At 43.4% G+C, this 25,818-nt stretch overlaps 1 protein-coding gene and 1 long non-coding RNA gene across 8 annotated transcripts in view; one reads left to right on the top strand and one right to left on the bottom strand.

Moving 5' to 3' along the window:
• BCAS3 (BCAS3 microtubule associated cell migration factor) overlaps positions 1 to 25,818 on the bottom strand; it is a 624,015-nt gene that overhangs the window by 95,606 nt on the left and 502,591 nt on the right. The window lies entirely within an intron of this gene.
• The window catches only part of LOC148132670 (uncharacterized), a 40,390-nt gene continuing 35,256 nt past the window's right edge, over positions 20,685 to 25,818 (top strand). For both annotated transcript variants that reach the window (XR_015747771.1, XR_015747772.1), the window contains exon 1: positions 20,685 to 20,848. This is a non-coding gene — a long non-coding RNA (uncharacterized LOC148132670). The remainder of the gene's footprint in view (positions 20,849 to 25,818) is intronic.

Here is a 25,818-nt window from a genome sequence, read left to right as displayed (position 1 = left end):
CAACCCATGGAACAGAAGTTGCCTTCGGAAGTTGTGGGAGCTTCATCACTGGAGGCTTTCAAGGAGAGATTGGACTGCCATTTGTCAGAAATGGTGTAGGGTCTCCTGCTTGGGCGGGGTGGTGGTGAACTAGATGACCTACAAGGTCCCTTCCAACTCTTTTAATCTAATCTAATCTTTTGAGTCTTTTCCAGAACTACAATTCCAAAGCGCCAATTCTTCAATGCTCAGCCTTCCTTATGGTCCAACTCTCAAGTTCACAGAGTATATATCTACAATTGTGCAGGTAGTTGCTTTACTCTGGCAAGATTCTGTCTATAGTCGAACGCCAATAATGAAACTACTCAGAAGTTATTCCACATGTCGTTCTTGGTTTGTGGAGTCTGAAACAAAGAATGGTACATAACCCTGGTTGGCTGGTTGCTTTCTCCGCCTTTATTAAACTAGCCTTTTTAAGCCTGCTCTTGTTTAATTCTTCATGCTGTTTTCATTCTATTTCTTTAAGGTTATTTTATCGTTTGGACTTGTAAAATGTCCAGAGTCTCTTGGACAGGGAGATGGGCAAAGTCTAAATTTGATTAATAAAATATAATAATATGAAGTTAAGAATGAGGCCTCTTTGAGAGTCCTTGAGTCTAAAATTCCTACGGGTTAAGCCAAATCTGAAATTCACATTTGCAGCCTGTACTTTCTAACTGGAGCTTCTTGGGGGAAGACTTTGTGCTTCTTATCAAATGGAAAAATGATAGATTTAAGGCCACCAGAGGCTAATAAACCAGCCTTTCGTCTATGGCGTGGCTTGAGCCGAGCGATCCTTGTCAAGACTTTCCATCCGGGATTACAAATGTTCTATTGTGACGGATTTGCCTTAAGAGGCAGAGCGATGCGGAAAGGAAGGAAGGAAGAAGGGGAAAAGAAGGAACAAACAGTCTTTTAGAAAGTCCAGTTGGCTTGCTTTGGGGAAGTCAATTCGGCGTTTCAGCTGAGAATGTGACAGGAGGAAAAGGACTGTCACTTTTTAGAATGTTGGCAAACGCAACGCCGAGTGGTTTAGGATTAGAACGTGACCATGGCCGAAGACTCAAAGCCAGGACTGAAAACATATTGCAGAGAAACAAAACCCTGTAATCTTTTGGGACGATATGATGGTAGATTGGATAGATATGACCCTGTACTGAGAAACAGAAGGGAAGGTCTTATTTATTGAATAAAGCAGCATATTGGGGTGGGCTTCTGGGTTCGGGAGAGCCCCTAACTAAGATTCTGTGCAGTTCAGAACCCCCCCCCCCGCCCGCAAATCCCACTCCTGGCTGGCCCCGCCCACCCCTCCCCTCCCCACCTGGCCTGTTTTGGATGCATGAGGAGGCTGGGGGAAGGTGAAAAACGGGCCTCCTGGAAGTTTGGGAAGGCCGGAAATGGGCCCGTTTCCAGCTTCCAGAGAGCCTCTGGAGTCCGGGGTGGCTGTTTTCGCCCTCCCGGAGGCTCGAGGAAAGCCTCAGGAGCCCGGGGAAGGTGAAAAACAGGCCTCCCGCTATGATGCAGGAGGCCGACTAGGCCGCGCCCATCATGGCCACGCCCACCCAGCAACCGGGCAGAGAACCCGTTGCTAAAATTTTTGAAGCCCGCTCCTGGCAGTGCATATGCCACTCTACAAAGCCTTAGTAAGACCACGCCTAGAGTACGGCATACAGTTTTGTTCACCACATTATAAAAAAGATGTTGAGACTCTAGAAAAAGTGCAGAGAAGAGCAACCAGGATGAATAGGGGACTGGAGGCTAAAACATACGATGAACGGTTGCAGGAACTGGGCCTGGCTAGTGTAGGGAAGAGAAGGACCAGGGGAGACAGGATAGCATCTTCCAATATTTGAGGGGCTGCCACAGAGAGGAGGAAGGGGTCAATCTATTTTCTAAAGCCCCTGAAGGCCAGACAAAGAATAATGGATGGAAACTAAACAAGGAGAGATTCAACCTGGAAATAAGGAGAAACTTTCTGAAAGTGAGAACAATCAACCAATGGAACAGAAGTTGCCCTTGGAAGTTGTCGGAGCGGCATCACTTGAGACTTTCAAAAAGAGATTGGATTGTCATCTTGTCAGAAATGGTGTAGGGTCTCCCGCTTGGGCAGGGGGTTGGACTATATGACCTACAAGGTCCCTTCCAACTTTGATTATCTGTTTATATGCCTCCCTTAGCCACCAAAACAGATATAAAGCGACACCCAAACAAGCAAGCAAGCTAGAACTAAGGAGAAATTTCCTGACAAGGGAGAACAATTCATCAGTGGAACAATTTGCCTCTGGGAGTTGTGAATGCTTCAACACTGGAGGCTTTTAAAAAGAGACTGGACAGTCATTTGTCAGAAATGACATAGGATCTCCTGCTTGAGCAGGAGGGTGGGCTAGAAGACCTCCAAGGTCCCTTCCAACTCTGTTATTCTGTTAAATCTGTTTAATGAAACAGATTAATAGGTTTAAAATGTCATGGAAGCTGCCTTGAGTTGCCATGTGCGAGTAGAGGGCAATATAATATAAATTTTCTAAATAAAGAAAGAAAGAAGGAAGAAAACAAGGAAAGAAAGAAGGAAGAAAAGAAGAAAAGAATAAGAGAGTTGGAAGGGACCTTGGAGGTCTTCTAGTCCAACCCCCTGCTTAGGCAGGAAACCCTACACCACTTCAGACAAAGGGTTATCCAATCTCTTCTTTAAAAAGTTCCACTGTTGGAGCATTTACAACCTCTGGAGGCAAGTTGTTCCACTGATTAATTGTTCTCACTGTTAGAAAAATTTTCCTTAGTTCTAAGTTGCTTCTCTCCTTGCTTAGTTTCCATCCATCGCTTCTTGTCCTGCCTTAGGTGCTTTGGAGAATAGCTTGACTCCTCCTTCTTTGGGGCAGCCCCTGAGATATTGGAAGACTGCTATCATGTCACCCCTAGTCCTTCTTTTCATCAGACTAGACATACCCAATTCCTGCAACCATTCTTTATGGTTGCACACACACACACACACACACACACACACACACACACGTTATATAAAAAAAGAAAGAAAGAAAGAAGAAAAGGAAGGAACAAAGGGAAAGGGAAGAAAGGAAGGAAGGAAGGAAGGGAGAGAGAGAGAGAGAGAAAGAAAGAAAGAAAGAAAGAAAGAAAGAAAGAAAGAAAGAAAGAAAGAAAACAAAGAAGAAACAAAGGGAAAGGGAAGGAAGGAAGGAAGGAAGGAAGAAAGAGAGAGAGAGAAAGAAAGAAAGAAAGAAAGAAAGAAAGAAAGAAAGAAAGAAAGAAAGAAAGAAAGAAAGAAAGAAAGAAAGAAAGAAAGACAAGGAAGGAACAAAGGGAAAGGAAAGGAAGGAAGAAAGAAAGAAGGAAGGAAAGGAAAGGAAAGAAAGGAAAAAAGAAAGGAAGGAAGAAAAAAGAAAGAAAGAAGAAAATAAGGAAAGAAAGAAAGAAAGAAAAAAGAAAGAAAGAAAGAAGAAAACAAGGAAGGAACGAAGGGAAAGGAAAGAAAGGAAGAAAGGAAAAAGAAGAAGGAAAGAAGGAAAGACAGAAAGAAAGACAGACAGACAGACAGAGACAGAAAGAAAGAAAGAAAGAAAGAAAGAAAGAAAGAAAGAAAGAAAGAAAGAAAGAAGAAAAGGAAGGAACAAAGGGAAAGGGAAGAAAGGGAAGGAAGGAAAGGAAAAAGGAAAGAAAGAAAGAAAGAAAGGAAGGAAGGAAGGAAGGAAGGAAGGAAGGAAGGAAGAAGAAAACAAGGAAGGAACGAAGGGAAAGGAAAGGAAGGAAGGAAGAAAGAAGGAAGGAAAGGAAAGGAAAAAGGAAAAAGAAAGGAAGGAAGAAAAAGAAAGAAGAAAAAACAAGGAAAGAAAGAAAGAAAAAAGAAAGAAAGAAAGAAAGAAAGAAAGAAAGAAAGAAAGAAAGAAAGAAGAAAACAAGGAAGGAACGAAGGAAAGGAAAGGAAGGAAGAAAGAAAGGAAAAAAGGAAGGAAAGAAAGACAGAAAGACAGAAAGAAAGAAAGAAAGACAGACAGACAGACAGACAGACAGAGAAGACAAAAAGAAGAAAGAAAGAAAGAAAGAAAGAAAGAAAGAAAGAAAGAAAGAAAGAAAGAAAGAAAGAAAGAAAGAGAGCAGCAGGGATGGTTGATCAAAAACAGACCACTGGCAGCCTTGTACATCAAGGTAGTTGGGGGACATTCCTCTCCTACCAAATAACACACATTTCATCAATGTGGCTGAATCATCATTCAAAGGCCAACCAGCAGCTTAAGAGAAGGAAGAGATGAACAGACATCTTCAAAGACAACTTCAGCTGGTTTCCATGAGGTTATTAGCAAACTTCCCTTTAAGAAGTCAGAACTGAAGAAGCTTCCCGGATGAGAAGCGAAACGTCTTCAGGGTAAAACAAAGCCCAGCTGCCTTTTGAAAAAAGCACCTTTGGGACAACCATGACCTGGATGGATGACGGAGAACCTCCAGAGGCGTTTCTCCCTTAAGAATATTCTTCGGTGGCTTCCTTGGGAGAGTTCCAAGTAATAATGACTTCCATCCCTCTGATTCATCCGCTTTGATGAACGTCCCGTGTAACGTTCCTGATTTCCCAAGCGGAGCGTGCATTTTTTGATACGCCCAGCTGACCCGTCCCTGCTTTCGTGCGCCAAATATGTGGCAATCCGCCACGGAAAGCACGGCGCTGCTGGGAAAAAGCATCGAGGTCACCAATGTGTCACCGGGATTGCAATAGCACTTTAGATTTATATACCACTTCACGGTGCTCTACAGCCCTCGCTAAGTGGTTTACAGAGTCAGCCTGTTGCCCCCCAAACAATCTGGGTCTTCATTTACTGACTTTGGAAGGATGGGAGGCTGAGTCAACCTTGAGCAGTTCAGAATCGAACTTCCTGGCTGTGGGCAGAGTTAACTTGCAATAATGCATTCTAACCACTGCGCCACCATGGATTGATTCCTTCCTTCCTTCTTCCTTCCTTCCTTCCTTCCTTCCTTCCTTCCTTCCTTCCTTCCTTCCTTCCTTCCTTCCTTCCTTCCTTTTTTCCTGCCTGCCTGCCTGCCTGCCCGCCTGCCTTTGCAAGTAATAGCACTTTAGACTTCTCTACCGTTTTACAGCCTTCCCTAAGCAGTTTACAGAGTCAGCCTCTTTCCCCCAACAATCTGGGTCCTCCTTTTACCAACTTCGGAATGATGGAAGGCTGAGTCAACTTTGAGCCAGTCAGGATCGAACTTCCTGGCTGTGGGCAGAGTTAGCTTGCAATACTGCATTCTAACCACTGTGCCGCCATGCCTTCCTTCCTTCCTTCCTTCCTTCCTTCCTTCCTTCCTTCCTTCCTTCCTTCCTTCCTTCCTTCGCAAACAATAGCACTTACACTTATTCACTGCTTCACAGTACTTTTACAGCCCTCTCTAAGCAGTTTTACAGAGTCAGCCTCTTTGCTCACCTCCAACAATCTGAGTCCTCATTTTACTCACCTTGGAAGGATGGAAGGCGAGACAATCTTGAGCCGGTCAGGATCAAACTCCCAGGATGTAGGCAGACTTAGCCTGCAATGCTGCATTCTAACCCCTGCCCCACCACGGCTCTGACGATGGCCATCTCACTCCTGCGTTACTCTTTGTCTCCACCTAGGAGTGCTTCTGTACAGGTGGTCCTCAACTTACAATCGTTTGTTTAGTGGTTCGGAGTTTGAAGTTACGACGGCACTGGAAAAGTGACTTGTGACCATTTTTCATGCTTACAACCGTTGTAGTATCCCCTTGGTCACGTGATCAAAATTCAGATGCTTGGCAACTGGCTTGAACAGGTAAGGAGAAACTTCTTCACAGTGAGGACCATTAACCGGTGGAACAGAAGCTGTGGGTGCTCCATCACTGGAGGTTTTTAAGAAGAGACTGGACAGTCACTTGTCTGAAATGGTACAGGAACTTCCGCTTGAGCAAAGGGCTGGACTAGAAGACCTCCAAGGTCCCTTCCAGCTCTATTCTGATTCTGAATCGAGATGGCTTCCCATGTACTATTGGGAGAACTGAGCTCATAAATGAGAGATGGTCTGGGGCAGTGGTGAAGATGTTGGCCTAAGAACCAGGACACCATGAGGCCTAGTTCCATCTTAGGCATGAAAGCCATCTAGGTGACTTTGGGCCAATCACCAGGAGATAGTGAGAAGACAAGAAGCAACGGATGGAAACTAATCCAGGAGAGAATCAACAGGGGGAATTAAGGAGAAACTTCTTCACAGTGAGGACCATTAACCAGTGGAACAGAAGCTGTGGGTGCTCCATCACACAGACTTTTAAGAAGAGACTGGACAGCCACTTGTCGGAAAGGATACAGTGTCTCCTGCTTGAGTAGCGGGGGCTGGACTAGAAGACCTCCAAGGTCCCTTCCATCTCTTATTCTAAATCTAAAGTCTCAAAAACAACCAAACAAAACAAAAATTCCAGTGGGGCCTCCAACCTCAAAGTCTCCCTAGCCGGACTGAGATGAGGCCAAAGGTTGACCCTGCATTTTTGCATTATCAGTTCAAGGCAAGGGTTATCCAAAAGGCCTCTGCCCCCCTCCGCCCCTTGCGCTCGGGAGCCGAGGAACGTGCAACTTGGAGGAGAGAGAAGCCCCATCAAGGAGCTGACTCTTTCCCCAGGAATGTGGTCCCTGAGACAAGTGGAGTTCACACCACTTGACTCGATGGGGGCGAAGAAAGTGCTTTTAATTCACAGCACCCGTCCTGGGACCAGGAAGCAGAAAGGAGGGCACCAGCTGTAAGCAAACACCCAGAGCTGACAACGTGTCAGATGTACTAGTGTTTCCTTTATCGGGCGGTGTTTGCCGACAAGGGAACTCCGACCACCACCTCCTGACCAGCCTGACCTGTTAATGCTTTCTTCTTGAGGAGGCCTATCAGCTCTGATCAGATCCAGGAGGTTGAAGATACCAGAGTTGAAGGGACCCTGGAGGTCTTCTAGTCCAACCCTTTGCGGAAAGCAGGTGACCTTATATCATTCCGGACAAAGGGCTGTCCTCGGTGGTGGAATTCAAAATATTTTACTACTGGCTGTGTGGGTGCACGCTTTGTGTGGAGCGTTCTGAAACGGGTAGTTTTAATCATGAAAACGTACTTTACCATCGGCGCTGGTAAGTAAAATGGCTGAGGCACGGCCATCCGCTCTACCGTGCCTATTAGCTGAGCTACAAGCAAAAGAAATATAGGACAGGAAAGGACGGGGCCAACTGCTGACTGGCACTACCAGATCGCTAAAACCGGTACAAACCGGCAGCATATCACCCCTGGCTGTTCTCCTCTTCTTTCTTTTCTCTAGACTTGTTGTTGTCGTTAGTCGTGAAGTCGTGTCCGACCCATCGCGACCCCATGGACAACGTTCCTCCAGGCCTTCCTGTCCTCGACCATCCTCCGGAGTCCATTTAAGCTCAGGCCGACTGCTTCAGTGACTCCATCCCGTCACCTCCTTCTCTGCCGTCCCCTTCTTCTTCTTCTTCTGCCCTCCATTTTTCCCAGCATTCGGCTCTTCTCCAGGGAGTCCTTCTTTCTCATGAGATGAGTTTGACAGTCTTGTGGGAATTAGTTGTTTAGCAGTGATTACATGGAGGAAAAACTGTCCTTGTGTCTAGTCGTTCTGGTGTGCAGGGCTCTATAGTGTCGTTTTGAGGGAAGGAGTTGAAACCGTTTATGTCCGGGATGTGAGAGGTCTGTAAATATTTTCACAGCCCTCTTTTTGACTCGTGCAATATACAGGTCCTCCATGGAAGGCAGGTTGGTAGCAATTGGTTTTTTTTCTGCAGTCCTAACCATCCGTTGGAGTCTGTGGAGCCTGTGTCTTATTGGGTTGCAGTTAATAATGAAATTATAATACGATTAGTCCCCACCGAATGCCAATAATTCAGAAAGAGTTCCGCTTAACGACCAATCTTCCTTGACCCTCTTTCTATCCTGACAAACAGCCAGGTGAAGTTAGGCAGATCAAAAAAATAATAATCACCCAGAACTCTTTGAGGCACTGTAGAAGTTCATACCTGGGTCAGCCTTGTCCTCATTTGACCCCCCCTCCCCGCTGTGGATTTCTTCTGCAATCGGTAGTGCGACGAGGACGACGTTATCAGGCCGAAGGGCACCACAATTCTGGCTGCAGCCCTGTAGCAAGGAATTTATCTCTCACATCACAAAGGACCTGATTTCTGAAATCTTGATTTCACACTGAAGTTGACAAGGCCCCGCTGAAGGGCAAAACACGAAACACATGTATGTCTCCAGTTAAGACCGCGGGAGAAGGAGGGCATTTCTTTTTATAGCTTCCTTTTTCTTCTTTATCCCCTTGTGCCAGGGAGATCACAGTCAGATCTCGAGATTTTTTGTTTTGTTTTTTGTTTAAAGTCTTTCCTTTCCCAGCTTTGAGAACTGGAGCCGGGGAAAGGACTTTTGGGGGGGCAATCCCTGGGCAGTAGAAGTTTGCAAGGTTTCCGAGGACAGCCGTCAATGGCTTGCCAAAATCAGTTTCGATAAAATAAAAGCAGACTACTGTACTGTAAAGGAATATAAATCAGCAAAGAATCAGGTCGGAAAAAGGTGTTGGAAGGAACCGTGGCCTGCATGCACGCAAAAGAAAGAGTCGGGGCTAGGAAGGTTTCTAGTTGGGGGAAAAAAAGGAACAGATCAGATCTTCAGCCCTTGTTTAACAGTGGAGACCTAGTGGAGCAAGTGGCCAGTTTTAAGTTTCTGAGGACCTGACCTGGCGTGCTCACATTGGAGGGCCTAGCAGAGATTAGACTACCTGAGGCTTCTCAGGAAACAACTGAATGAAAAACTGCTGGTGACCTTCTACCGCTGCACCATAGAGAGTATCTTAACTTACTGCACCTGTGTAGGGTTTGCCAATTGCGCAGTGGCAGATAGGACAGCCCTCCAGAGGGTTAACGTCATTGCCCAGAGGAACCTGGGTTGCCCTCTCCCCTCTTTGGAAGAGCCTTATAGCTCCCGCTGCCTTAAAGAAGTTGAAAACATCCTTAAAGATCCATCTCATCCTGGGAATCTTTTTTCTTTTGAACTATTACCATCTGGCAGCCGGTACAGAATAATAAAAACTAGCACAAATAGGCTGAAAAACAGCTTCTATCCCAGGGCTGTAGCTCTTTTGAATTCTGCTGTGTAGTGCAGTGTTGGTGTGGTGTTGCGGGTTTTCGGTTCAATGTATGGAGGGTGAAGGATGTGTGTGTTTATTTCCATGGTCATAGTCATGATGTGCACTGAAGATGGTGCTTGATTTCGTTGTACGAGATGCAATGACAATAAAATAAAGTAAAAAATAAAAAGCAGTTTTGGGATATAACCTAGTTTATGAATCCTTACTCCCACAGATGGGAACTGGAGGGAGAAAAGAATCCTGGATATTGTGCGACAGCATTCTTCTAAATAATTCTCTCTAAATAGTTAGTCCTCGACTTACAATTACTTGTTTAGCCACCACTTGAAGTTGCACCGCACTGACGTACAACCGTTTTTCACACTTAACAACTCCACAGACATTTAACCAGGATATAGACCAGAGGTCTCCAAACTATGCTGGCTGGAGAATTCTGGGAGTTGAAGTCCACAAGTCTTCAAGTTTGCCAAGTTTTGGGACCCCTGATATAGACTTTCATAAAAAAAAAAAAAGAAAGCAAAATGAAGAAGAAATGGATAATGAAGGAAAAGCAAATTGAGGGCCTGGATACGAACGGCTCTATAGGTTAAAATGCTTGAGTGTGTTGGGAGAGAAAGGCAGGGGCCAAACCCCTCGCTTGGTGGTGGTGTTAAGAGAGATAAGTGGAGAGGCCAGGGGTTAGAGCAATTAAGGGGAGGAGGGCTTGGGAAGGGATTCTGGATTCTAGCAGCCAGCCTCTCTATGCTCCAAGACCCTTTGTAAGGATGAGCAATGAGGAAGGGTCTTCAGGAAGTGGGGCTGGGGTGATTGGAGATATGTGGGGCAGGGGAGGCTACCTCAGGAGTGCAGACCCAGAGGGAAGAACACTCACTTTTACCTTTGACAGTGAGAACCATTAATCAATGGAATAGCTTGCCTCCCGAAGTCATCACCGGAGGGTTTCAAAAATAGGTTGGTTAACCACTGGAATGGAGTGGGGTAAAGTCTCCTGCCTTGAGCAAGGGGTTGGACTAGAAGACCTCTGAGGTCCCTTCCAGCCCCTAGGTGACTTTGGGCCAATCACCAGGCGACTGAGAGTTCTAGTCCTGCCTTAGGCATGAAAGCCAGCTGGGTGACCTCAGGCAATCCCTAGGAGATAGTGTGTGTGTCATGCCAATTCTAAAGACGGGGAAGCCGTTGACAAAGGCCAACCTCTTCCCCAAGGATTTCCCCAGCTGCAGCCTATTAGCTGGGGCCACTTCTGGCTTGGGTCTTAAATGGCTTTGAAATCCAGCTGTCAACTGCCTTCCCATCACCTGGTTCTCCGGGCGATTGGAGGTCTTGTCCCTTTTATGGCTTTCTTGTCTCCTAATAAAACCGCCAGTCCCAGGGACTGACGGCATCAGGGCCACCGGTGAAGATAACGCCCTGCTCCTTTGCGGCTTCCCACCCTTGCACAAACAGGGCCACACACATCCCCACACGTGCACCTTCCACACTTCTGACATGCTAATTGCCCTACGTTAAACACCCAGAGCAGCCCAGCTGAAGAAAGAGTCAGCAGCCCCCTGGCTCCTAACTCCGGGGTCCATACTGGTTGCTCTCAACTTACAGCTATTGGTTCCTGCAAAAACACAGGAACAGGAAAAATTTCCAATTTTTTAATTTATTTTTACGTACAATAAATTCCATTCCGTTTCAATCGTGTCGATTAGGCACATATTTCGTGTGCTTACAATGAATGATAATACTCTTCTTATCAATATAACAATATAACAATAATCACATTCCCATATAAATAATATAATTAATATCCAATATATCTATTTCACCAGCTTCTCTTATTGCTTTATAAATACATCTAATCCATTTTAATTTATTTTATTTTCTAACCATTGATAAAACAAATCCCATGCAATGTAATATTCAGAACCTTCTTTTTCTTTGATTTCCAATCTTAGTCTCTTCATTTTGGCACATTCAAATATTTTTTTGATTACTTTTCCCTCTATCGGTATCTTATTGCTTTTCCAATTCTGACCAAATACAATTCTAGCTGGTGTTAAGACATGTATGATTAAATATGTTTTTTCTTTGCTGTAACCTTCAGGTATCATTCCCAATGAAAATATTTCAGGTTTCAAATCTATATGTTATTTAATCATTTTTTCCCCAACCATGTGTGTATTTTAGTCCAATATCTTTTGGCTTCTATGCAAGTCCACCACATATAGCAACATGTTCCTGGTGTTTGATGACACTTCCAGCATTTGGTTGATTTAAATGTTTTCTTTCTTTAAATGTTTTTGCTAGCTTTGCTAGTGCTAAGTGCCATCTATAGCACTTAGCACATCTGTAAAACATCTTGTACAAGTTTTCTTTTTCTTTTTCTTTAATAAACTTTATTAATCTTTTATAACTTTAAAAACAGAGTGTACATATCTTGACATTAACAGTTTGTGGCATCCATCTTATACTGCTATTTTGTGAATTATTTACAAATATCTACAATTTATGCGAATGTAAGAATTCAACCTATATATTTCTTATCGTTAATCTTTCCATCTTCCATCTATCTTAGCTCAATCCAGTCATACCATTTTCCCCAAATCCTATAATACTCAGACTCCCCTTTCTCTTGTAACATCAGGTTTAATTTATCCATCTCAGCGCAGGTCATTTTTTTTTGGATAATCAATTCATCTGGTGGTACATTTTTATGCTTCCAACACTGGGCATAGGCAATTCTAGCTGCCGTTAAGATATGTAACACTATATTTTTTTATGTCTCTCCCATAATTCTTTTTAAATATCCCGAGCAAGAATAGCTCTGGTTCCAGTTCTATTTGTTCATTAGTGATCATCTTGTAGCCATTTTTTTAATTTTTAGCCAGTATTTTTGAGTCTCCAGGCAGGACCACCACATGTGGTAGAATAATGGTACAAGTTTTCTTTATATGCTGTCGATATTGTTAATTTATCATTCCATGGCTGCCGTCAATAGACTCCCATGAGCAGGGGTCTGCAACCTTAAACACTCAAAGAACCATTTGGACCCGGGAACCCTACCACAAAACTCTACCTGTCCTTCCCTCTCTCTCTCTCTGCTGGGTCAGGGCGATGTCTCGGGCAGACAGCAGGTTGCTTTCCCCACCACACCCAAGAGGCAACTGGCCTTTCTCGTGTTTTTTTTTGGGGAGACGTTTCGTTTCTCATCCCAGAAGCTTCCTCAGCTCTTTTAGTTTCTGGGATGAGAAGCGAAACGTCTCCAAACAAAAAACGAGAAAGGCCAGTTGCCTCTTGGGGAAAAAAAAAGCACCTTTGGGACATCCATGACCTGGATATGACGGAGAATCTCCATAGACATTTGGGCCGACCTCCATTGAGGTCGTAACTCGAGGCCCCGTTTTCTTGGATCCACAAAAACCCAAACGCAAACGCTCCAAAATTCTTTCCTTAGTCCTCAGATCAGCCAAAAAGCTGTTCCTACTCATGTTTTGGATGGCATCCGTCCATGGCACAGGGATCTCTATTTTTTTTTTGGTGGAGCAAGAAACGCCCACGGTTCTATAGGTGTGAATTGTTTCCAAGTTTTGCAATTCACATATAAAAAGTGAAGGTTTAAATGAGCTGTGACCAAGGAAACAAACAGGAGAAAGTTGAGGCAAAACCAAACGGTATGGCTTTTATAGCTGTATAACTCCTCCTCCTCCTCCTCCTCCTCCTCCTCCTCTTCCTCCTCCTCCTCCTCCTCCCCCTCCTCCTCCTCCTCCCTCTCCTTCTTCTCCTTCTTCGAATACATGATGCTTTCTGGTTAAATACTTTTCTGAGTTTAGAACTGGTGACCTTATCTCAGAACTATCTGGAGGTGAGCTGTCACTGAAATAAAATATGGGATTCTAAATTAGGTTCCTGCGCAAGGTTTTATAAGACGGTAAAGGAAAAGAAAATACAGACATGATACAGAAAGCCACACAAATGAAAAAACAAACAAACAAACAAACAAACAAACTTCCCTGCCCTGCCCTGCCCTACCCTGAGGTGCTTTGGAGAATAGGTTGACCCCTTCTTTTCTGTGACAACTCCTCAAGTACTGGAAGATAACTATCAACCCACACTTAATCTTTCTTTTCACTAAACCACACACATGCCCAATTTCTGCAACCATTCTTCATATATTTTAGCCTCCAGTCCCTTTATCATCTTTATTGTTCTTCTTTGCACTCTCTAGGGCTACAATATCTTTATTATATCATAATGGCCAGAACTAGATGTAGATAGATGATAGATAGATAGAGATAGAAGATAGATGGTAGTGATAGATAGATAGATAGATAGATAGATAGATAGATAGATAGATAGATAGATAGATAGAGATAGAAGATAGATGGTAGTGATAGATAGATAGATAGATAGATAGATAGATAGATAGATAGATAGATAGATAGATAGATAGATAGATAGATAGATAGATAGACAGACAGACAGACAGAAAGACAGATGAGAGATAGAGAGAGATAGATGATAGATGATATATAGGTAGATGAGATAGATAGATGATAGATAGATAGATAGATAGATAGATAGATGATAGACAGACAATAGAAATCAAATATAATCAAATAGATAGATAATAAATAGAAAGATAGAAAGATAGATATCAAATTCTGTACCTGTCAACAGTGGTGTCCCCCAAGGCAGTGTTTTAAGACCAATTCTCTTCATACTCTACATAAATGACCTCTGTGATCATATTAAGAGCAACTGCATTCTCTTTGCTGATGATGTAAAGCTATTCAACACCATAGAAAATACTACTACGCTCCAAAAAGACCTCGACTATGTATCAGAATGGTCAATCAAATAGCAACTTCAAATCTCAACAAACAAATGCTCTGTCTTACATATTGGCAAAAAAAATCAGAAAATAAAATACAAGCTGAATAGTCAAGACCTTGTTGATGGTCCTCTGTCAAGGACCTTGGAGTACTTATCTCTAATGATCTAAGTGCTAGAGCACACTGTAACTACATAGCCAAAAAGGCGTTAAGAGTTGTTAACCTAATCCTACGTAGCTTTTTCTCTGATAATATCAAAGCACTAACTAGAGCATACAAAACATTTGCTAGACCTATACTTGAATACAGCTCATCAGTCTGGAACCCACATTACGTATCTGATATTAACACAGCTGAGAAAGTCCAGAAATATTTCACAAGAAGAGTTCTCCACTCCTCTACTCGTAGCAGAATACCTTATGCCACCAGACTTGAAATTCTAGACCTAGAAAATCTAGAACTACGCCGCCTTCGGTCCAATCTAAGTATAGTATATAAAATCATACATTGCAATGTCCTACCTGTCAATGAATACTTCAGCTTCAACCATAACAATACAAGAGCGCACAATAGATACAAACTCAAGGTTAACTGCACCAAACTTGATTGCAGGAAATACGACTTCAGCAACAGAGTGGTCAATGTCTGGAATACTCTACCTGACTTTGTGGTTTCTTCCCCAGACCCCAAAAACTTTAACCTTAGACTGTCTACTATTGACCTCACCCCTTTTCTAAGAGGTCTGTAGGGGGCGTGCATAAGCGCACCAATCGTGCCTACCGTCCCTGTCCTATTGTTTCTTTTTTTATTTTTCTTATACGTATCCATTTCATGTATTCATAACTATGTTTATACTTATACCTATTGTCTTGAAAGTGATTGACAAATCAAATAAATAAATAAATAAATAAATAAATAAATAAATAAATAAATAAATAAATAAATAAATAAAAAAAAAACCTTTATTGTCATGTGTGCACACTGGCACACATTAACAATGAAATTTGTTGCCTGGTCAATAGGGAAACTTAGAGTCCCTTAACAACTGTGTCACTCACTTAGCAATCAATTAACAACGCAGTGATTCACTTATCAACGGTGTCATGAAAGGTCTTAAAACAGGGCAAAAGTCACCTCACAAAGCTCTCACTTTACAGCAGAAATTCTGGGTTCCGTTGTGGTCGTAAGTCAAGAGCGACCTGTACTATTGTTTTGCTTTTCTTTCTTCTCTTTTATTAAATAAGGCAATTATCTTCTTCTTTTTTAAATAAAAAAGCACCAATGAATCATGGAGACAAAAAATGAGGTATAGGAAGGATAACCCGGACAGTATTTGCTCTGGAGATTTGGGGGGGACACGTACTCATCTGGGAGAGTTATTGGTTGCAGGTAAAACGGTGGCCTCCCTTTTCCCTTTCCCGGGGAATCTTTTACAGGTGACTGTAAACATTCCCCAGCATCCCTCTTGATTTTAGAGTCATCCGTCAGATGCCTGGAGAGATGGAGACGACAATCTATCCGTAAATCACTGTCAAAACCCAGATGTTGAAAAAGGTGAAGCAAAAAAAAAAGAGGCGCAAAGGGATTTTCTTTGATTTAACCACACACCTTTCATGTCCTTCGCCAGTTCAAGGCTAGCCACCAAGTCAAAAAGAAAAAAGAAAAAAAAAGGGCCAGGAGATAAGACTGTTAAAAATAATAAATAAAACAAGAATTGGGGAAAGGGGAAATCTGATTAAAAAGAGGACTGGGAGGGCTGGCGGTTGAGCTTTCATCAAATAGATTGAGCAGGTTTCACTTCTTCCATTGGAAAGAGTCCAAAATCAGGCGGTTTGCAGAAAAGGGGGAAAAGGTTATTCCCCAACCATGTCCTAAATAATATATTTAGATTATATATTTTATATATGTAAAAGTGAAATACCACTCACGCATCGTCACAAAATCTCCAGGACCGTGAAGCCTACAAACTTGAAATTTGGCTCTTGGCTTCTAGGGGCTCACTAAGAAAGGATTTTTTCCAAATGACCATCTAAGGTATTAGTATTTCGTTATATTATTATTATTAACACGCTCTGATGCTAAGGAGTTCTACTCCCCCCTCCCCAACTGGAAAGAAATCTCTTCCAAATGCAAAACACAAGCAGAGGAGTTTCAGTTTTACTTTCACAGCACCAAGCAGCTTTAGTACGGAACAGTTGAGCTAAGCCATGCCCAGGCTCCTTGCTGTCTTCTTCTTGCTCACACAGCAAATACTGTTTCAGTTTCCAAACAGCCCTCAACTCTCTCACACACTGACAGGATGCTAGTCAGGTGCAAACCGATGGATGCTGGTAAGGAGGGGCAGAATTCCACCCCCTTTATTTTCCTCCCCAAAAACTAAGCCCGACCACATAGTTTCGTAGCGAAGCACGGGTATCGAGCTTGTATAAATATATAATAAATTAGAAGAAAACAAAGCCAACAGTTTGAACAAAAAGTCCATTGCACGATATGGTTGGTTTTTTTTCTTTTTTTTTTTTAGAAACAAACAAACAAACAAAACCCCAGGTTTTAGAATCCATTAATTTGGTATCTTTTCCAAAAATTGGTTACCCTGATCCCTGAACAGTTCAAAGTCACAAGGGTACTGAAAAAAGTGGCTTACGTTATGGCTGTTTTTCACACTTATGACCCTTGCAGCATCCTCGTGATTCAAATTCAGACGCTTGGCAAACTGACTCATATTTATGACGGTCGCAAGTGTTCCAGGGAATCACCTGATCCCCTTTTTGCGACCTCCTGACAAGCAAAGTCAACGGGGAAGCCAGATTCACTTAACAACCGTGTTACTCGCTTAACAACTGCAGTGCTTTACTTAACAGCTGGGTCAATGGGGCAAACCTCCATTACAAACGCCTCGCGAAGCCGACGAAATGTTTGGGCCTTTCATTGCCGTCGTAAGTTGAGGACTACCTTTAACCTGTCAGATCACTTTCTAAACCCTTTGAAAGCCTCTTCTCTTCTTACTGGAAAGATCATCATTATTATTTCTTTCCTTTTTTTGTGTGTTTCTGGTTCACTCCTGTTTTCCCCCACCTCACCCCAAAGGGGATTTGCACGGCTGTTAAAGTAATACGGTGAGTCTTTGACGTTAAGCAGGGCAGGCCTGCCGAATTGGAGCAACTGGGACTCTAATCTCGAGTGATTTATGAAATGTTCTTCCTTCGTTGAGGCACTGGGGAAGAGCCAAAAAGTTTAAGAGACAGGCTGGCGTCCCCAGGACCCCCTCAACTCCAAAGCCCCAATTCCTGCGGGCTGCTTGCTCGCTCCAACCTTTAACTGCCTCATTGCCGACTTGTGGGTCACGCCGGAGAGGATGTGCCCCCCCCCCAAAAGCCTGGGATGGATTAGCAGAGCGACACAGAATCAAGACCACGTGACTTTAGAGTATCACTTTATCATGAACTTGGTGAAACCACGAAGGGATGGGGTGGCTCAGGGGCTGAAGACGCTGTGTGTGTCGATCAGAAAATGTCGGCAGTTCGGTGGTTCGAACCCCTAGCGCCGCTGATGGAGTGAGCTCCCGTTACTTGTCCCAGCTTCTGCCAACTTAGCAGTTTCGAAAGCACATTAAAAAAAAAAATGCAAGTCGAAAAAAAAGGGACCACCTTTGGTGGGAAGGTAATAGTATTCTGTGTGCCTTTGGGTATTTAGTCATGCTGGCTACATGACCACGGAGACGTCTTCGGACAGCGCTGGCGCTTCTTCGGCTTTGTAACGGAGGTGAGCCCGCTAGAGCCGGAAATGAGTAGCATGTATGCGCGAGGGGAATCTTTACCTTTGCCTAAGATCACACAGGAAAAGGATGCAGTGGGGTATCCCAAGTCTCTGTTTTGGGCCCAGAACTCTTCAACATCCATGATTTGGGTGAGGGGTTAGAGGGGGAACTCATCAAATTTTCAGATGGCACCAAGCTGGCAGGAATAGCCAACCCTCCAGAATAGAGCAATAGCACTTAAGACTTGCATACTGCTTCACAGTGCTTGACAGCTGTCTCTCTAAGCGGTTTACAGCAGTGGCCGCCAACCTTTTGGACCTCAGGGACCATGAAACTCATAATTTTCAATCCCGCTGACCGGAGACCCTGGGAAAATTCCCACAAAAAGCCTGCAGGAAAATTCCCCACCCCATTTTCCTACCGATTGATAATTGTTTATTTGGGATCGCAGGATACTGTCTCCAGCTCCGTTTTTGGGGGGGGGGAGAGAGAGAGAGAGAGAGACTTTTAGCTTCATGCAAGGAAAGCAGCAGAAGCAGCAGAAATCTTTCTTTCTCTCCCCCAAACTCCACCAGAAATGAGTCTTTGTGAGACTTGTCAAGCTGGCGCCTCTTGGAGCAGGAGGCCTTGCAAGGTCCCAAAGACTCATTTCTGGCGGAGTTTGGGGGAGAGAAAGAAAGACTTTTGCTGCTTTCCTTGAGTGCAGTCAAAAGCAGAAGAAGGAAGAAGCAGAAAGAAGCAGCCCGGTGGCCAGGTGAGGCACGTGGGGTGAGAGGGGCAAGTTCCCCCCTTCCTCTCTTTCCCCCCTCCCCTCACTATTTCATGTTGTTCGCAATGCAAGCGACGCAAGCCTTGTGTTCCCGCGGGCCATGTGGGCGGCGCAGCCTTGTGTTCCTGCGCAGCCTGGATTAATTGCTTTGGGGGTGACATTTCTCTGTGGACCACCAAAATTTTCTCACGAACCACCAGTAGTCCCCGGTCCACTGCTTGGCAACCACTGGTTTAGAGAGCCAGCCTCTTGCCCCCAACAATCTGGCTCCTCATTTTACCGACCTCCGATGGGTGGAAGGCTGAGTCAACCTGAATATAGACTTAAGATACAGAAGGATCTTGACAGACTTGAACATTGGGTGCTATGTAACAAAATGAAATTCAAGGGTGAAAAAAGTAAGGTTCTACATTTAGGCAAGAAAAACCAAATTCAAAGGTACAATATAGGTGGTACCTGGCTCAATTGTGAGAAGGATCTCGGAGTCCTAGTGGACAACCATTGAAATAGGAGCCAGCCGTGTGGAGCAGCTGCCAAAAAAGCCAACACAGTTCTAGGCTGCGTAAACAGAGGGATAGAATCAGGATCACAGGAAGGGTTAATACCACTTTATAAGGCCTTGGGAAGGCCACACTGGGAATACGGCATCCAGTTTTGGTTGCCATAATATAAAAAATAAATAATAATTAAAAAAATTTTTTTGATTGCCCAGAAATGGATAAATTGACTATAGAGTTAAATGGAAAAGAAGATTTGGAATATTATGCAATATGGGAGAAATGGTATAATTGGATAGATAAAAGAAATAAGAAAAGGAATCGTATACAATAGAAGTAGAAAGTATAAAAATAGAATGTATAGATTGTCTCAAACATGAAATGTAGTTGTATAATAAACGGTTACAGTACTGTTTAATATGTGATTGAGATATGTAAAAAGGAAAAATCCAATTAAAAAAAAGTCTGATTGGAAAAGAGTCTGCTATAAACATTAATATGAAGGATCAAAGAAATAAAGTACCTCGGTTTGCACACACAAAAAAAGATGTTGAGAGTCTGGAAAGAGTGCAGAGAAGAGCAACTAAGATGACAAAGGCCTGGAGACTAAAACATACAAAGAACGGTTGCAGGAATTGGGTATGGCTAGTCTAAAGAAAAGAAGGACTAGGGGTGACATGGTAGCAATGTACTGATATCTGAGGGGCTGCCCCAAGCTATTCTCCAAAGCCCCTGAAGGCAGGACAAGAAGCAACGGATGGAAACTAACCAAGGAGAGAAGCAACCTGCAAATAAGGAGGAATTTCCTGAAAGTGAGAACAATTAACCAGTGGAACAACTTGCCACCAGAAGTTGTGAGTTCTCCAACACGGGAGATTTTTAAGAAGAGATTGGAGAAAAATTTGTCTGAAATGTTACAGGGTTTCCTGCCTGAGCAGGGGGTTGGACTAGAAGACCTTCAGGGTCCCTTCCAACTTCTGTTCTTCTATTATTCATTAAACACTTCAACAAAACCAGCACGATACAAACAGAGGCAAATGAAACATATAAAACCCGTAAAAGCAACTCAACTCTTCAAACAGGAGGGAAAATAGGGGACGGGGAAGAGGTTTTCTCGAAGCATCCATCGCTCAAGCCAAACCAATATTTAAAATTCGGCGGCAGAGGGTTAAATGGGAAACCAGGATAGGCTGGGCACCCTCCATTCTTTTCCAGCCGTTCTCCAGAAAAAAGGACAAACCCAGAACTTGTGGGTTACCTGTGAGGCTTGGCTGTTACACAAGGGATAAGTGTTTGAGTGCCTCCTAGCCAGGGTGGCACCAGGGCTTCAGTACACAATAAAGAACGTATTTTGCAAGCATGCCACCACAGATACCCCCGGTCCAGCTCAATGCAAACATGTCCTTGGGGGTCAGGACAAAAAGCAAACATTTACCCACGGCCGAGGGATGTACAGGATGGATACTTGACAGCGTGCGTGTCCCGATTTGCCAAACGACGGGGACGTTCTCCTAATCTTGCAAGACTCAAACATTATCCGCTAGGTTCTTTGCCCTGGGGGTCGCTGGCAAGTGCCCTCTGCGGGGGCCGAGATTATCCGCTGAATCAACGTTTGCCATGTTGCCGTGGGTCACCGCGAGCCCTTTAGTACAGATGGCAGAAGGCAGGGAGGTCTCCGGCCCTCCGAACCCAAAGGCAAAATGGAGAAAAGTAAAAAAGCAAATGGCCTCCATCGTGGCAGCCTGAACGAGTCAACCTCCAGCAAGGAAGGCGGGTTTGATCCTCGTTATTAGGAACTATGGGAGAATAGGTTTCCCCTAGTTTCTCCTCAGAGCTTGTATGCTGTGAGGTGAGAGTCATTTTCCCTCATGGGAAAAAAGTCTTGACAGCCTTTTTTTGAAAATGTAGGATCAAATCTTCCTTCCTTCCTTCCATCCCTCCTTCTCCTACTCCTCCCTCCCTCACTCCCTTCTCCTTTTTTCCTTCCTTTTCCTCTTTTTTCCCTTCCTTCCTCCCTCCCTCCCTTCTCCTAACCCTCCCTCCTTTCCCTATCTTTTTACTCCCTCCCTCCTTCTAACTCCCTCTCCCTTCCCTCTCCTTCCTTTTTTCCCTTCCTTCCTTCCATCTCCCTTTTTCCTTCCTTCCTTTCCTTTCTTTCTTCTTCATCTCCTGGCATGGACTCTGGGGAAACCGCCAACCTGCTCCCTCCTCCTGAGGGAAACCATCCAGAGCTCCCACTTTCCCTCGTCCTCTTCCCATTTGGAGATGTTTCGTGGGTCTGGGTTCCTTGCTGGCCCTTTAGTCATGGTTGCCACATCACCTTTGCTCCTTCGGGCACATGCCAGGTCGCCCTTCCTCATCCAGAAGTCACCCCAGTTGCCACTCCCCAAGCCTTTCAAGGCCCTTCCAAATCTCCAATGGAACACGGTCAAAAAAGGTTGAGGACCCAAATGTCCTTCTCAAGGAAAGGAGACACCCCATATTTGAACGCATCCCTTTTTGTTTCAACTCCACGTCGCTAGTGGGGATCAGAGGAAGTGGCTGGCCATCAAAATGGCGCCAACCAGTGGTGGGCTTCAAAAAAAAATTCCTACCGGTTGGGAGAGCTTGCTGCTGCGCCCCAGCTGAGCTAACAAATACCAGCACAGCTCACCAACAGAATATAGGAGAGGTAAGAGCAAGGGTGGGGCCAGCCAGAGGTGGTATTTGCCGCTTCTCCGAACCAGTCAGAACTGGTCTGAACCGGCTGAATACTACCTCTGGCGCCAACGGTGTCTCCCAGAGCTCAGCTATGGGCACTGAACCACCAGGTCAACCACATAGGTAAAGAGAAAGTCCACCAAGTCCACCATATACGGGTCAACTTCGGCGTGGGAATCTTCAGGAGGCTGACCAGAATTCTTTGCTGCTTTTGGAAGTAGGAAACCAAATGGTGAAATTCTCTACGTGGGGCTACCCTTGGAGAGTATCCAGAAGCTTCATCTGGTGTACGATGCAGTGACACAGGAAGTTTTGTGTGTCCCTAGAGGTCTCCAAACTTGGCTACTTTAAGACTTGTGGACTTCAACTCCCAAAATTCCTGAGCTAACATGACTGGAGGAGGAATTCTGGGAGTTGAAGTCCACAAGTCTTAAAGTCGCCAAGTTTGGAGACCCCTAGAAGGACCCACATCACATCTTTGTGACCTACTGCACATCGGTTGAGAGTTTGCCCTTCTGGTCCAAGATGCTGGTTGGAAAAGATGATAAAGCAACATATAGACTTAAAACCTGAAAATATTTTTGTTGGGGATGATACCAGAAAGCTACAGCAAAGAAAAGGCATATTTAATTATTCATGTATTAACTGTAGCTGGAATAGCATTTGCTCAAAACTGGAAAAGTGAAAAGATTCCGATAGAAGAGAATGTGATCAGGAAAAAATTAGAATGTGCAGAAATGAACAGATTAACATTGGCAATTAAAGAAAAAGAACAAACTGAATAGTATATGATTTGGGAACTATTTTATCAAAGGTTGGAAAATAAAACTGGAAGTTAGAAATTAAATATATGAATATAGAGTAGAAGGAGTTAAGAAGGGGGTGGTTATAACAATAAGATATATCATGTATAGTAGTTTAAAATAAGAATGTAATTATTGCTGTTCTGGTAAGAAATTTGTATTAATTATAAATGTTATTGCACAAGATATTTGTACCCAGACGACACACTGTTTAAATGAAAGATAGACTGCGAAAATATCTACAGACCCCTCACATCCCGGATATAAACCGTGCCAACTCCTACCCTCAAAACGACGCTATAGAGCACTGCACACCAGAACAACTAGACACAAGGACAGTTTTTTTCCGAAGTGCCTTCACTCTGCTAAATAACTAATTGCCACAACACTGTCAAACCATTTACAAAGTCTGCACTACTATTACTGTTAATCTTCTCATCACTCCTTATCGCCCATCCCCTCCCACTTGTGACTGTATGACTGTAACTTTGTCACTTGCATCCTTATGACTTATATTAACTGTTTCCTAGTATGATTTGATTGCTTATTGTACCCTATTAAGTGTTGTACCTGATGATTTTTGACTCTTGACAAATGTATCTTTTCTTTTATATACACTGAGAGCATTTGCACCAAAGACAAATTCCTTGTGTGTCCAATCACATTTGGCCAATAAAGAATTCTATTCTATTCTAGTTTTATAAAAGTATAGAGCTCAGGAAGTTAGAGATAGAATTCTATTTTATTTGTAAAAATAAAATTACAAATTAAAAAAAAAAAGATGCTGGTTTTGACCTTTTGAAGCCACGTTATCTTCTAGCTGTCAAGGTTTGAATAACACTTTTAGAAGCACCATCCCCCCAAAAAAGGTTAGACTGTCTCTTTAAAACACAACGAGAAGATCCAGAAAGGGAAAGGCTAACTTTTCTGCCAAATGAATATGGGCCAGAACGATGGGGTGGAAAAGTATTTTTCCTCACCTCTAAAATATATTTGCAAATGTTATATTTAGCATGTTGGCTTTCCTCTGGGAATTAAAGGTCCCCTGGGCTGAAGAACAATATTGCCTACGAAGATGTCATTTTAGCAGAGTGCATTTGATATCCAGGCCTAGCATTTAAACTGGAACTCAATGTTGGAAATTTGAACTCAAATTGTTGGAAAGATATACCTGGCACATTTTTTTCACATGTGGTAGACTTGCAATGCTGCAAAAAAAAAATATTGCAGACTGATTCAAACATGGATAGAACAAATGGTGGGAGAATGTATTCCATTTAAACCTGAATTATTTTCTTCTTGGAATAATATCAGAAGGATAAAAAGGAAATAATATATTTAATAGTACATGTATTGACGGCGGCTAGAATATTATATGCACAATATTGGAAAAATGAAATTATGCCTCCAGAAACAGAAATAATAAGAAAAATTATGGCATGTGCAGAATCTGATAGGTTAAACTTTAGAAATAAAAGACAAAGGAGAGTCTAAATATTATAAAACATGGAATAAATTTTATAAATGGTTATATAATAGAAGACAAGGTCAAAATACTAGTAGTTATGATTAGATTAATTAGTAATATTTTAATGAGATTATAAATGAAGTAAAATGAATTATGTATAACAAGGATAAGTTGGATGTACTGTTGTATTTGCATAATTAAAATTAAAATTTATTTTAAAAAAAACCTGGAACTCAACGTCAAGTTTACTGAGTTGATTATTCTCTCTTTGGCAATCTACAGGACTGCCAAAGAACCCAATTTAGAAAACCACCAATCTCAGAGAACACCAAAAACCCAAAAACAACGGAACAGCTTGCCCTTGGAAGTTGTGGGAGCATCATCACTTGAGACTTTCAAGAAGAGACTGGACTGCCATTTGTCAGAAATGGTGTAGGGTCTCCCGCTTGGGCGGGGGGTTGGACTAGATGACCTACAAGGTCCCTTCCAACTATGATTATCTGTAAAAACCCCACAGTTGTCATTGTCCTCCTACTCTTCCTTTTCCTTTTCCTCTTTCTCCTCCTCCTCTTCTCCTCAAAGCCCCCTCCTTTCTAAGCACTGATGACGTTATCTAGTTGGGTCATGAAACATCTGCAAAAAAAACCCAACCAAACTTAGAGAGCGCTTAGGACCTTACAGTTTGTAAGTTCTGTCATCACAGTTAAAATGGGTTAAATTTTGATGGTTTGGGGGAGAGAGAGACACACATGGAATGAAAGTTTGGAAAAGCAGACTGCAGAAGCAGGAAAGTTGGGGATTGCCAGCTTTTCTCCCCAAAGATCCTTCCCACCCAACTTATGATGTCACATCGCATGGAGGGGGAGGCAGAGAAGGAATGGGAGAAAATAGCAATCTCCTCGTTGAATAACAGAGTGGGAAGGGACCTTGGAGGTCTTCTAGTCCAGCCCCCTGCTTAAGCAGGAGATCCTATACCATTTCAGACCAATGGCTGTCCGATCTCTTCTTAAAATCCTCCAGTGTTGGAGCACCCACAATTTCTGGAGGCAATTGGTTAATTCTGGAGAACTGATTGTTTTCACTGTCAAGAAGTTTTCTCCTTAGTTCTAGGTGGCTTCTCTCCTTGATTGGTTTCCATCCGTCGCTTCTTGTCCTGCCCTCAGGTGCTTGGAGAATAGCTTGACCCCCTCTTCTCTGTGGCAGCCCCTCGGATATTGGAAGACTGCTATGATGTCACACCCGGTCCTTCTTTTAACAGATTAACAGAAGTGGAAGAGACCTTGTGGGTCATCTAGTCCAACCCCGTCCAAGCAGGAGACCCTACACCATTTCTGACAGATGGCAGTCCAGTCTCTTCTTGAAAGCCTCCAGTGATGAAGCTCCCACAACTACTGAAGGCAATTCTGTTCCATGGGTTGATTGTTCTCACTGTCAGAACGTTTCTCCTTATTTCCAGGTTGAATCTCTCCTTTTTCAGTTTCCATCCATTATTCCTTCTCTGGCCTACAGGTGCTTTAGAAAATAGCTTGACCCCTTCCTCCTCTCTGTGGCAGCCCCTCAAATATTGGAAGACTGCTATCCTGTCTCCCCTGGTCCTTCTCTTCCCTAGACTAGCCAGGCCCAGTTCCTGCAACCGTTCTTCATATGTTTTAGTCTCCAGTCCCCTCATCATCCTGGTTGCTCTTCTCTGCACTTTTTCTAGAGTCTCAACATCTTTTTCATTAAACCAGATTAACTGCGACCACTTTTGAATGTTCGGCCCAGAACTGACTGTGGTTGAACTCTGGCTTAAATTTCCATATTCCACCGTGGGATCTCCTGCTAATTAAGATTTCGCTGGAAGGGCCA

Source organism: Notechis scutatus, chromosome 1, assembly GCF_049901735.1.
Source record: "Notechis scutatus isolate UNSWTSFEM ecotype Mainland chromosome 1, rNotScu1.2, whole genome shotgun sequence".
In the NCBI taxonomy this organism is placed as follows: Eukaryota; Metazoa; Chordata; class Lepidosauria; order Squamata; family Elapidae; genus Notechis; species Notechis scutatus.
The sequence above is the reverse complement of the archived record's forward strand: the minus strand, read 5'-3'. Positions and strand labels throughout refer to the sequence as shown.